The sequence below is a fragment of the Monodelphis domestica genome, chromosome X, assembly GCF_027887165.1.
Source record: "Monodelphis domestica isolate mMonDom1 chromosome X, mMonDom1.pri, whole genome shotgun sequence".
Taxonomy (NCBI): Eukaryota; Metazoa; Chordata; class Mammalia; order Didelphimorphia; family Didelphidae; genus Monodelphis; species Monodelphis domestica.
In genome coordinates this window covers 24,751,724-24,766,335 of record NC_077235.1, presented here as the reverse complement: position 1 = coordinate 24,766,335, position 14,612 = coordinate 24,751,724, and the positions used below count along the sequence as shown (strand labels likewise).

The following is a 14,612-nucleotide window of genomic DNA, read 5'->3' as shown; positions in this document are numbered from 1 at the left end:
TATATGGCAATGAATACACCAATTTAGGTGACATGGATGAATATATACAAAAATACAAACTGCCTAGACTTACAGAAGAAGAAATAGAATTCTTAAATAATCCCATATCAGAAAATGAAATCCAACACGCCATCAAAGAACTTCCTTAGAGAAAATCCCCAGGGCCTGGTGGATTCACCAGTGAATTCTATCAAACATTCAGAGAACAGTTAATCCCAATACTATACAAACTATTTGATATAATAAGCAAAGAGGGAGTTCTACCAAACTCCTTTTATGACACAAACATGGTACTGATTCCAAAACCAAGCAGGTCAAAAGCAGAGAAAGAAAACTATAAACAAATCTCCCTAATGAATATAGATGCAAAAATCATAAATAGGATACTAGCAAAAAGACTCCAGCAAGTGATCAGAAGGATCATTCACCATGATCAAGTAGGATTTATACCAGGGATGCAGGGCTGGTTCAATATTAGGAAAACCATCCACATAATTGACCACATCAACAAGCAAACCAACAAGAACCACACGATTATCTCAATAGACGCAGAAAAAGCCTTTGATAAAATACAACACCCATTCCTATTAAAAACACTAGAAAGCAGAGGAATAGAAGGGTCGTTCCTAAAAATAATAAACAGTATATATCTAAAACCATCAGCTAATATCATCTGCAATGGGGATAAACTAGATGCATTCCCAATAAGATCAGGAGTGAAACAAGGATGCCCATTATCACCTCTACTATTTGACATAGTACTAGAAACACTAGCAGTAGCAATTAGAGAAGATAAAGAAATTGAAGGCATCAAAATAGGCAAGGAGGAGACCAAGTTATCACTCTTTGCAGATGACATGATGGTCTACTTAAAGAATCCTAGAGATTCAACCAAAAAGCTAATTGAAATCATCAACAACTTTAGCAAAGTTGCAGGATACAAAATAAACCCACATAAATCATCAGCTTTTCTATATATCTCCAACACAGCTCAGCAGCAAAAACTAGAAAGAGAAATCCCATTCAAAATCACCTTAGACAAAATAAAATACCTAGGAATCTATCTCCCAAGACAAACACAGGAACTATATGAACACAACTACAAAACACTCTCCACACAACTAAAACTAGACTTGAGCAATTGGAAAAACATTAACTGCTCATGGATAGCACGAGCCAATATAATAAAAATGACCATCCTACCCAAACTTATTTATCTATTTAGAGCCATACCCATTGAACTCCCAAAATATTTCTTTACTGATTTAGAAAAAAACATAACAAAATTCATTTTGAATAACAAAAGATCAAGGATATCCAGGGAAATAATGAAAAAAAAAACAGAAATGAGGGGGGCCTTGCAGTCCCAGACCTTAAACTATATTACAAAGCAGCAGTTATCAAAACAATTTGGTACTGGCTAAGAGACAGAAAGGAAGATCAATGGAATAGACTGGGGGAAAGCGACCTCAGCAAGACAGTATACGATAAACCCAAAGATCCCAGCTTTTGGGACAAAAATCCACTATTCGATAAAAACTGCTGGGAAAATTGGAAGACAGTGTGGGAGAGACTAGGAATAGATCAACACCTCACACCCTACACCAAGATAAATTCAAAATGGGTGAGTGACTTAAACATAAAGAAGGAAACCATAAGTAAATTGGATAAACACAGAATAGTATACATGTCAGACCTTTGGGAGGGGAAAGGCTTTAAAACCAAGCAAGACATAGAAAGAATCACAAAATGTAAAATAAATAATTTTGACTACATCAAACTAAAAAGCTTTTGTACAAACAAAACCAAGGTAACTAAAATCAGAAGGGAAACAACAAATTGGGAAAAATCTTCATAGAAACCTCTGACAAAGCTTTAATTACCCAAATTTATAAAGAGCTAAATCAATTTTACAAAAAATCAAGCCATTCTCCAGTTGATAAATGGGCAAAGGACACGGATAGGCAGTTCTCAGATAACGAAATCAAAACTATTAATAAGCACATGAAGAAGTGTTCTCAATCTCTTATAATCAGAGAGATGCAAATCAAAACAACTCTGAGGTATCACCTCACACCTAGCAGACTGGCTAACATGATAGCAAAGGAAAGTAATGAATGCTGGAGGGGATGTGGCAAAGTGGGGACACTAATGCATTGCTGGTGGAGTTGTGAATTGATCCAACCATTCTGTAGGGCAATTTGGAACTATGCCCAAAGGGAACTAAAAGACTGTCTGCCCTTTGATCCAGCCATAGCACTGCTGGGTCTGTACCCCAAAAAGATAATGGACAAAAAGACTTGTACAAAAATATTCATACCTGCGCTCTTTGTGGTGGCCAAAAATTGGAAAATGAGGGATGCCCATCAATTGAGGAATGGCTGAGCAAATTGTGGTATATGTTGGTGATGGAATACTATTGGGCTCAAAGGAATAATAAAGTCGAGGAATTCCATGGAGACTGGAACAACCTCCAGGAAGTGATGCAGAGAGAAAGGAGGAGAACCAGGAGAACATTGTACACAGAGACTAATACAATGTGGTGTAATCGAACGTAATGGACTTCTCCATTAGTGGCGGTGTAATGTCTCTGAACAATCTGCAGGGATATAGGAGAAAAAACCCTATTCATAAGCAGAGGATAAACTGTGGGAGTAGAAACACCGAGGAAAAGCAACTGCCTGACTACAGCGGTTGAGGGGACATGACAGAGGAGAGACTCTAAACGAAACTCTTATGGAAATATTAACAACATGGCAATGGGTTCGAATCAAGAACACATGTGATACCCAGTGGAATCACACATCGGCTATGGGGGATGGGGGGGAGGAAAAGAAAATGATCTTTGTCTTTAATGAATAAGGCTTGGGAAATGATCAAATAAAATATTATAAAATTAAAAAAAATAATAAACAGTATATATCTAAAACCATCAGCAAATATCATCTGCAATGGGGATCAACTAGAAGTCTTCCCAATTAGATCAAGAGTAAAACAACGATTCCATTATCACCTCTATTATTTAACATTTTACTAGAAACACTAGCAGTAGCAATTAGAGAAGAAAAAGAATTGAAGGTATTAAAAATGGCAAGGAGGAGACCAAGCTATCACTCTTTGCAGATGATATGATGGTCTACTTAAGGAATCCTAGAGAATCAACCAAAAAGTTACTCGAAATAATCAACAACTTTAGCAAATTTGCAGTATACAAAATAAACCCACATAAGTCATCAGCATTTCTATATATCTCTAACCCATTTCAGCAGCAAGAATTAGAAAGAGAAATACCATTTAAAATCACCCTAGACAATATAAAATACTTAGGAGTCTATCTGCTGAGACAAACACAGGAACTATATGAACACAACTATAAAACATTCTCCACACAGTTAAATCTAGATCTAAACAGTTGGAAAAACAATGATTGCTCATGGGTGGGATGAGCTAACATAATAAAAATGACAATCCTACCCAAATAAATTTACTTATTTAGTGCCATACCCATTCAACTACCAAAACACTTCTTTACTGAATTAGAAAAAAACCTAAGTTCATTTAGAAGAACAAAAATCAAAGATATCCAGGGAAATCATGAAAACAATGCAACAGAAGGAGGACTTGCAGTCCCAGATCTCAAACTATTCTATAAATCAATGATCATCAAAACAATTTGGTACTGGCTAAGAGACAGAAAGGAGGATCAGTGGAATAAGACTTGGCGTAAATGACCTCAGCAAGTCAGTCTATGACAAACCCAAAGACCCCAGCTTTGGGGACAAAAATTCACTATTTGATAAAAACTGCTGGGAAAATTGGAAGACAGTGTGGGAGAGATTAGGTTTGGATCAACACCTCACACCCTACACCAAGATAAATTCAGAATGGGTGAATGACTTGAACATAAAGAAGGAAACTATAAATAAATTAGGTGAACACAGAATAGTATACATGTCAGACCTTTGGGAAAGATTTTAAAACCAAGCAAGACTTAGGAAGAGTCACAAAATGAAAAATAAATAATTTTGACTATAGTAAATTAAAAAATTTTTGTACAAATAAAACCAATGTAACTAAAATCAGAAGGGAAGCAACAAATTGGAAAACAATCTTCATAAAAACCTCTGACAAAGGTTTAATTACTCAAGTTTACAAAGAGCTAAATCAATTATACAAAAAATCAAGGCCTTCTCCAATTAATAAATGGGCAAGGGATATGAATAGGCAGTTTTCAGATAAAGAAATCAAAACTATTAATAAGCACATGAAAAAGTGTTCTAAATCTCTTATAATCAGAGAGATGCAAATCAAAACAACTCTGAGGTATCATCTCACCTCTAGCAGATTGGCTAACATGACAGCAAAGGAAAGTAATGAATCCTGGAGGGGATGTGGCAAAGTAGGGACATTAATTCATTGCTGGTGGGGTTGTGAACTGATCCAACCATTCTGGAGGGCAATTTGGAACTATGTTCAAAGGGCGACAAAAGAATATCTACCCTTTGATCCAGCCATAGCACTGCTGTACCACAAAGAGAGAATAAGGAAAAACACTTGTACAAGAATATTCATATCTCCACTGTTTGTGGTGGCCAAAAATTGGAAAATGAGAGGATGCCCTTCAATTGGAGAATGGCTGAACAAATTGTGGTATCTGTTGGTGATGGAATACTATTGTGCTCAAAGGAATAATTAAGTGGAGGAATTCCATGGAGACTGGAACAACCTCCAGGAAGTGATGCAGAGAGAAAGGAGCAGAACCAGGAAAACATTCATTGTACACAGAGACTTATACACTGTGGTATAATTGAATGTAATGGACTTCTCCATTAGTGTCAATGCAATGTCCCTGAACAATCTGCAGGGATCTAGGAGAAAAAACACTATCCACAAGCAGAGGACAAACGGTGGGAGTAAAAATACCAAGGAAAAGCAACTGCTTGACTATAGGAGTTGAAGGGATATGATTGAGGATAGACTCTAAATGAACACTCTAATGCAAATACCAACAACATGGAAATCGGTTCGAATCAAGGACACATGTGATACCCAGTGGAATCGCAAGTCGGTTATGGGAGAGGTGGGGGGGGAGGGAAGAAAATGATCTTTGTTTCCAATGAATAACGTTTGAAAATGACCAAATAAAATAATGTTGAAAAAAATAAAATAAAATATCTTTACCCAAAAAATAAGAAAATATAACCAAACATAGATAAAATACACATGTTGTTTTCTAGATCAACATGCACCCTGCAGGGATCCTTAGTGAGGTTTATTGGGCTCCATTTCTATTTGAGTTTGATGGCAATGTTGTAGAATATAGGATTGTTGTAGGATATAGGATTTTAGTTGGGAACTTGAAGGAAGCCAAGAAAGCCAGTAGGTGGAGGTAAGGAAGCTCAGGGACAGCCAAAGAAAAATGCCCAAAATTGAGAAATAGTTTCCTGGGGAATGAAATGTTACTGCATCAAAAAGTATGAGTCAGGGAGTAAGGTATAAGAAAACTGGAGAGGTAGAAAGAGGCTAGGTCATGAATGGCTTTAAAAGCCAAATAACCATTTTGTATTTGATCCTGGAGGCGATAGGGAGCCATTGGAGTGTATTGAGGGGTGATATGATTGGACCTGGAATTTAGGAAAATCAACTGAGTGGCTGAATAGAAGATGGTTTGGAGTGGGGAAAGACTTGTGTTAGGCAGACCTACCAACAGGTTATTGCAATAGTCCAATGGAGATGTTATGAGATCTATAGGAGGGTGATGGGAATATCAGAAGAGAGAAGGGGACATATTTGAGAGATGTTGCAAAGGTAAAATTGGTAGACCTTGGCAACAGCTTGGGTATGGGGGTGGTGTGAGAGATAGTGAGGAGTCCAGGATGACTTCTGGGTTGTGAATCTGGGTGACCTGTTGATCTTGATCAGGAAAGCATGAGGGGTAGCGTTTAAGGGGATAGATCAACAACACATATAAAACCTAGTGGAATTGAGCATCAACTATGGGAGGGGATTAGTGGGAGGGGAGGGAAAAAACATGAATCTTGTAACCATGATAAAACATTCTAAATTAACTAATTCAATAAAACTAAAAATAAATAAATAAATGAATGAATAAAAAAATAAATGAATGAATGCATATATAAATATGCATAAATATGCAAATATAAACACGCAAAAATAAATAAATAAATAAAAGGAAAGGCAGCTGGACAAGCAAGATTGTAGGTCATCGGGGAGGTTAGGATAGGACAGGTAGATTTTTTTCATTGTAAGTTATTAAGTCAATTTAGAATATTATTCCTTGGTTACAATAATCATATTCTTTCCCTCCCTTCCCTCCCCTCACTGTTCCTGTAGCTGATGCGCAATTCCACTGGGCATTACATGTGTCCTTGATCAAAAGCTATTTCCATGTTGTTGGTGTTTGCATTAGGATGTTCATTTACAGTCTTCATCCCCAATCATATCCCCTTGACCCATGTAATCAAGCAGTTGTTTTTCTTCTGTGTTTCTACTCCCAGTTTTTCCTCGGAATGTAGATATTGCCCAACATGGCTCCCCCAATGGGATGGGGGGACAGATGTAGGGTACATGTGGACACACGCACAGATACCCAGAAACCTGTTTTTATCAGTTGTCATTCTCAACTACTCCACAGCCTTTGACACTTAATCACCCTCTGTTCCTTGATAGTCTCTTCTCTCTAGGTTTTTAAGAAACTATGACCCCACTCTCTCCTGATTTTCCTACATAAGTAGGAAAAAGGTTGATAACTTTGAGAATAGCTTCAGTGGAATGGTTATATTGGAAGCTGGATTGTGAAGTGTCAACAAATGAGTGAGAGGACTGAAAGTGGAAGCACCTATTGCAGATGGTTGAAGACTTTGGCCACAAAGGGAACAAGAGATATAGGATGACAGAGAGAATGGAATGATCGAATAAGAGTTTTTTGAGGACTGGGGAGACATGGGCATGATTGCAGGCAGTAGAGAAGGAGCCAATAGACAGGGCAAGTTTGAAGATATGTGAAAGAATGGGAATGACAGAGGAAGCAATTTGATGGAGCATTCAGGAAGGAATGAAATTGCTTGTGCAAGTGGAAAGGTTGGTTTTGGCAAGGAGAAGGCTATCACTGTGGAGTGACGGTGGAAATGGTCAAGTCAACCAAGGCGGAGTCTTAGCAGGACACAATCAGCAAGATGATGTGTGAGGCAAGGACTCAAGAGGACAGGTTAGACTTGAACTTATTGATCAAAGGGTCAAGATGGAAAAAAAGAGTGGCTAGTAGTGGGGAGATAGCCTGGGAGAAAACTGAGGGGTAAAGGGATTAAAGGTTACAATGTGGATTAAAAGTATGGCTTGGTAAGGAAAAGTAGAAAGGCAATATGATCTCATAAGAGAAATTCAGAATCCTTTTTTTAAATTTTTATTTCTTTTTTCCCTATTTGAATTAGTTTATTTAGTCAATTTAGAACATTATTCCTTAGTTACAATAATCACATTATTTCCCTCCCTCCCCTCCATCCATCCTTCCCACAGCCAACTCATAATTTCAATGGGTGTTACTTATGTCCTTGATCAGAACCGATTTCCATGTTGTTGGTGTTTGCACTAGACTGTTCACTTAATCTACATCCCCAACCATATCCCTTTTATCCATGTATTCAAGCAGTTGTTTTTCTTTGGTGTTTTTACTCCCACAGTGTTTCCTCTGAATGTGGATAGTTGTTTTTCTTGTAGATTCCTCCAAGTTGCTCAGGGTCACTGCATTGCCACTAATGGAGAAGTCCATTACATTCGATTGTACCACAGTGTATAAGTCTCTGTGTACAATGTTTTCCTGGTTCTGCTCCTTTCGCTCTGCATCCATTCCTGGAGGCTGTTCCAGTTCACATGGAATTCCTTCAGTTTATTATTCCTTTGAGCCCAATAGTATTCCATCGCCAACTGATGCCACAATTTGTTTAGCCATTCCCCAATTGAAGGGCAGCCCCTCTTTTTCCAATTTTTTTGCCACCACAAAGAGGAAATTTGGAATTCTTGAACATGGAGGTGGTACAATTGTGAGGGATCGCAAGAGCAAGGCTTTAATGATCTTTGTGTTTAGTTGAGGGGGTGTGTGAAAGAGTGAGTCATGGTAAGTGAATAGGCTGAGGAACTGAGTGGTGAAGGTGTTTGGAGAAGAGTCAATAAGTATGCATGTATGTTGAAATTTCTTAGTATAAGGGCAGGATTTGGGAAGGAGAGCAAAAAATGTGATCTAAGTATTGAAGACATTGAGGAAGGAAATGGAATGAGCTGGAGGCCTATAGATAGTAGCCATCAGGATTTTGATTGGGAAGAAAATTTACTAAGTGATGGAGGTAAGGGGGAGAAATCTAAAAATGACAAAGAGGAACAAGGAAATTATCAAATCCTTGCCTTAATCAGTGAGCAGAGGGGAATGAGTAAAGGTACAACCAATATTGGCAAGGTGTCCAGAGAGACTATGCCATCAGGGAGGAACAAACTTCCAGTGCTAGACAGAAGATGAAAATGGGAAAGAAAACGATTTAGGATGGAAAAGTTTGTTCCTGTATAATAGGCGTTCCAGAAGGCCCAGTGAGTACAAGTTACAGGTAATATATCCTGTTGGAATTGGGGTAGAAGGTTCAAGGGGCATAGACATAAGGATTAGGGGGATGGGGATGGGTTGTGGATGATGACCTAGAGGGATTAAGAATCACTAAGGCAGAGTTGGAGAACCTTTTACCAGTTCAAGTGCCAAGAGGGCAAATTCAAGTTGTCTACGAGACCCTGGGATTATCAGACAGATTTGAGGGAGAATGTACTTGTTTTGGGTGGCTGGATATGCAAAAAAATGTCTTGGGGGCCTGGGAAGAGGAGGAATCGAGCAGCTCTCAGGGTGCCGGCTGAGCAAGGGTGCGACTACTTCACCAAGGAGACTCTGAGTTATGAGAATACTCATCACTGAAGGGAAGTGCCCCTCCTAGGTTAATAAAAAGAGTAAATAAATAAAAAGAGAGAATTCTGAGGTTATCAACTTAATTGAGAGTTTTGACTATTACTGAGAAAATGTCTGGCTCCCAAGTTTCCTAGGGAGGTAAAATATAACCCATTTTCACAGCTTACATTCCTTAAATAACTTCAAAATGAAGAAATTCTTTTACATTGCTTAATTAAATGAGATCTTTTCCCCCAATGGCTTAGAAGGTATATCTCTCAGTACCAAAATAGCCACTGAGAAATGAGTAGACCCTAACATAAGATAGGGCCCATCCTATCTTAGCTGTTGCCTAGATTATGTCAAAAGATTTCCGGCTTCCAGTCTCTCCCATCTCCATTTACTATAGAGCTATCAAAATAATCTAAAGCCCATGACCCACTGGACCAGCTCAATCAAGGACCTCCAGGGGTTTCTGATTGCTTCTACAAAAAAAAATCCTCAGCTTGGCATTTAAAACCATTTATATGATTCTAGCCTACCTTTCAGGCTAACTTCAGATTGCTCCCCATTACTACATTCTATGGTACAGCCAAATTGACCTCCTTACTTTTCCCTTAACTCAGCGTTTCGTTTTCTACTTCCATGCCTTTGTCTTTCCTTCCACTCCCATCTTATTTTAATTCTTTTTTTCTTAAACCCTTACCTTCTGTCTTGGAATCAATACTGTGTATTGGCTCCAAGGCAGAAGAGTGGTAAGGGCTAGGCAATGGGGGTCAAGTGACTTGCCCAGGGTCACACAACTGGGAAGTGTCTGAGGCCAGATTTGAACCTAGGACTTCCCGTCTCTAGGCCTGACTCTCAATCCACTGAGCAACCCAGCTGCCCCCTCTTATTTTAATTCTTAACTAAAACACCAAATGAAATAAACATTTCCATATATATTATGGCACAGATAGAGGCTAGCATAAAAAATTAAAAATCTTTCCTGCAGAGCTTACTTTTATGTACTTCTACACCTTCATGGCTGGAATCCCATCCCTCTTCATCTCCACCTCTTAGAATCCTTGGTTCCCTTCAAAGTTCAGCTCATATGCCACCTCTTCTATGAAGCTGGTCCCAATCCTCCTCATTGCAAATGCTCTATTTTCAAATAATTCTGTATCTAGTTTCCTCTCCACATGTATACTCCCAATACAATGCAAGCACTTTGAAGGCAAAGCCATTTGTCATTTTTTATTTGTATCTCTAGAGCCTGCCATATAGGAAGCCCTTAAAGTTTACAGAATTGTATTGGCTCTATGGCTGGGTTTCCTGGGAAAGGGATCCTTGGAAATGACTGCCAGGTAGTCAGATGATAATTGAAGACTGTATACTTTCAAAGGGACTGGCACAAGCAATTAAATGATCATGGAAGTAGATTGGATCTTGTTCGAATTAGCTAATGTGAATAGTTCTTGAATGTTCATGAAAGTTCATGAACAAAAATACTGATCAATGAAAGCTAAAACTGGTTTTTAAAAATGACTGTCAAATCTTGGAGTACTGAAAAATGATTATGCGTCAAAAATGCCACCAATAGAGGGAATACCTGTGACCAGCCAAGGCCCTCTGGCTACCTTCAACAGCAGGAGTCAGTGAGTCAGTGAGTCAGTGGGGTAGATGTTTGGGGAAGAGAAGGGAAGGAACTTCCAAGAGAGCTGGTTTGCAGGCTTGACTTGTGCATAAGGAAACAGGGAAGGCCATTTATGCAATAAAGGTCATAAATATCAATCCCATTAATTCAACAGCCATTTACTTAACATCTACAATGTGTGCTTCAGTAACTGCACTAGGTGCTGGAGAAGGATATGAAGAAGCAGGTATTCAGGATAAGACCTCTTTTAGTGAGGCACTTAAATCAGAATCCCATATTCTTAGTTCTCAGTACACTATCACCCATCCACAGGAGCATTCCAAGAAACTCATTCTTTTTCCATTAGGTCTCTGCTAGGGACCTTCTTCTAGGCTCTCTTCTAGGACAGTGATGTCCTTAAACTTGGAGAGGACCAACATGACATCACTGGGGTGATGTCTTTTTACTTGAGGATGGAGTGGATTAAAACGAGGCAGAATTGCACAAAGTCATCAGCCTCATTCTCTCTTCCAGAGTCAATTAAGTCCAGAGGTAAGGTAAAAGTCAAGGTGACTGGTGATGGCTTGGGATGCAGTGGATGACCTTAACATCTTTGACATCTGACCAAGCTCTGAGTGCTCCACAGAGCCCACTTCAGCTACCTTCATGGCAATTGGAACAAATTCCTCTGCTGGGAAAGTCATCACATGCCTTTGGCAGACACCCCCATAACTTACCTACAGGTTGAGGCTTGTTGTTTACCCTCAACCTGGTTTAGCCCATCTGCTGACAGAGTTTATGAGGGTGTTACTTCTACATAAGTTATAGCTTCTTTGAGCCACAGGTGAGAGCTGGATGGCAGGTGAACACCAAAGGAGGAAAACAGTCTTGAAAAGGGTCCAGCAAGCTCTCTTTCCAGAGGTTCCAGTTTCCCTCATATACCCTATACATGACAGGGATAGATATCTTTGAAAGGCATTCTTCTCCCTTGTGCTTCACTCGGTATTAACAATCAGAGAGACAGCAAAATGAGGTTTTTGTGAGGCTGCATCAAAACCCAGAACATTCTAAGATCTCTGCAATGGGATTCATGATCATCCAAAAGACTTCAGTTTAATGATTCATATAGAGATAACTGATCAAGAAAGTGTTAACTGTTGGCGGAGTCAAGGTGTCAGAGTAAAGGCGGGGCCTCACCTGAATTGTCCCAAATTGCCCACCAAAGAACTTGAAAATAATGCCTCAGAATGAATTCTAGAGCAGCAGAACCAACAAAAGGACATGGTAAAACAATTTTCCATCCCAGGACAACTTAGATGATTTATAGGACAGGTTTATCTTACTGGGGTCAAAGTGGGGAGGACAGTACAGCAAACCAGCAACAGGCCTTGGGGGCAAGTGAATTGGTGGTGGCTTCTTGAGCTCTCTGCCCATAGATGGTAAGAGGGACAAACAATTGGTCAGGAGAGCTAGTCTTTGCTGGCACTGGGTGAAGGACTCTGTTGCATTGTCTGTGAGTGACCACAAGTACTCTTTTCTGTCATGAAACTGTGACCATGGTCCCAGATCCATGTATTGGCATGCTCTAGAGTGTGACTGCTCCTCCATACCTGGGTAGCAGTGGACAGGGTAACAGTAGGGATAGGGATTAGGAAAGGTGTTATCAGACAAGGAGTTGGGCTGGTTATATAGCAGAGAGGAAATTTAATAGATGAACAACCCAGGTACTACATTGATACTCATTAAATGAAAACAAGCCCACGCAGAGCCTCTGCACAGGCTCTATGGGAGAACAAAGACAAGGATCAAAAAGGGTGATTGTGCAGCAATGGAGGAATGTACATAGAAAAACAAACACCAATGTTCTGAAATAGTTAAATGAAAGCAATTCAAAATCCTCAAGCATTTCATGTAGAATGTCCTACATAGTACTTCTAAACCTTGTGGAAGAGCAATGTTGAACACATGGGTTACAAAATAAATCCTTGCTTATGCTGGAGCCTTGAAATTGACAGATTCTTTCTACTTTTCAAGGAACCATGATTTTGGTAATGTGATTAATTCCCTTCACCAATACAGATGGCAACTTCTCTGTCTTAAGAAATGGTCTTGGTGAGCTTTCTTGGCTGAAAAATATCATCATTCCATGGCAGCTCTGGTCACAGGTCTCTGAGATTGACCAGGCTCTGTCTTTGAAGTCCTCTCTACCAGAAAGAGCCCTAGATTTTCCGCCAGTGAATAACTCAGTCCAATGGCATTCAATGCTTCATTGACATTTTGTTTGAGAACTCAGGGTTGTCTTTCTAACACAGTGAGGCAAAGGCTAGGTTTGGAGGGGCAAAAGAAATCCTACTTTGTATCTCTTAAAAAACCCAACAGAAATCCTTACCTAAACAGAAAATCAAGCCTTTAGTGGAAAATAATTAAGGAATAATGTTACCTATGGTATTACATTATGGAAATATAAATAGAAATTCAAAACACCAATTCTCTGGCTTTCCTCACATATGGGACACCCAAATGGGTCTGTTAGACTTTCTTTATCAGAAAAAGAGTCAAACTTAAAACACGAGCTCTTTTTTTAAAATTCTTACCTTCCCTCTTAGAATCAATACTGTGTATTGGTTCAAAGGCTGAAGAGCGGTAAGGGCTAGAGGATGGGGGTTAAGTGACTTGCTCAGGGTCACCCAGCTAGGAAGTTTCTAAGGCCAGATTTGAGCCCAGGTTCTCCCATCTCTAGGCCTGGCTCAAAATCCACTGAACCATCCAGCTGCCCCCAAAGCAAGAGTTCTTAACAATTTTTTTGTTCCAGAGACCCCTCTGGCCATCGGATAAAGCCTATGGATCCTTTCCCAAAGTCGAGCTTTTGAGAACATGAAGGAAATGTTAAATTTCAGTTAGAGGATTAGTGAAAATAAAGATGCCTTTTTTCTCCCATCAAACCCCTTCTTCCCCTTAAAAATCTATTCATGGACTCCTTATGGGTTCATGGACCCTGGCTATTCTAAAGGAATATTTCTTTTAGGGGTTAACTGTCCCATTGATACAAGGAGGACTTACACATGCAATTCCTATTAGCATTAATACAAGTTACCAACATAAATCCCCTGGTAATGATAGGAGAAAAGACCCCATGGTTTGCATGGATCCAAGTTCTAATGATTACCTGTCAAATGGCCCTAAGCATCATCATGATGAGAAAGAGCAAACATAGCAACTTATATGGAAAGGGCATTGCATTGCAGTCCCACAGCCAAACCTATACATTAAAGAATACAGGGAAATGGCCTTCAAAGTGTGATTTGGGATGTTCAGGATTAAACCAATTAACTAATATTAAAAGAAAGGCTCTCATTAAAAAAAGGAATTCAAACATATCAAAGTACTTGTTTTAAAAAATATGAATATCATATGAGCTCCAAGGTTCTTGAAGGATAATTCAGCTACCTGCTTAAAAATTCAATTAACCTTATCTTTCTCAAACTTGATTTATTAATAATCTTAGAGATAAATGGCTGATTTTTATGGAGTCCTGCTATCTTCTGAATGGGCCCAGTCTAAAAGGCTTTAAGAACTACTTGGAATCCATGGGAAAACTTCATTTTGCCCTCTGCTTGAGCTGTTTAATTTGAGAACAAATGCCAGTTCAGTAGATGATTTAGGTACAAAAAAGCATGTGAAGGGTTACTTCTGAGTCAATCCCCTTGGTGCTCAACAACCATGAACTAAGATATTTCTGACTCACCTCCACTGAGAGAATAAGTTGCCACGCAGAGTTTGGAGGCATTCACGTAAAGTAAAGCTATAGCTTAGGACTCAGAAGTTTTATGGCTTCCATGAAGCGAATTTCAAACAGAATGAAGACTTCCATTCTTTGCCTTGATCCTGAAATCAGTTCTCCTTTTGAAGTGATGGAAGTACACTCAGATTGGCTATATTTTCCCAAAATGTGACATAAAGGGGACGGCTGTCTGGAAATGTATTGGATATAAAGTTAAACAAAGATTTGCTCTAATGAGATGGGGAAAAATCTTTTTTAAGCCCACATTTAATTTT

General features: G+C 39.1%; 1 protein-coding gene across 5 annotated transcripts in view; it reads right to left on the bottom strand.

Moving 5' to 3' along the window:
- Positions 1 to 14,612, bottom strand: part of CHM (CHM Rab escort protein) — a 555,159-nt gene that overhangs the window by 270,228 nt on the left and 270,319 nt on the right. For 2 of the 5 annotated variants that reach the window (XR_008914554.1, XR_008914556.1), the window contains exon 16: positions 14,302 to 14,527. The exons of 2 other annotated variants lie outside the window; for them this stretch is intronic. The gene's annotated coding sequence lies outside the window, so the exon portion shown is untranslated. Of the gene's footprint in view, positions 1 to 6,352; positions 14,528 to 14,612 lie in introns of those variants that run through there. One more of the 5 variants, XM_056808972.1, reaches the window with a different exon arrangement.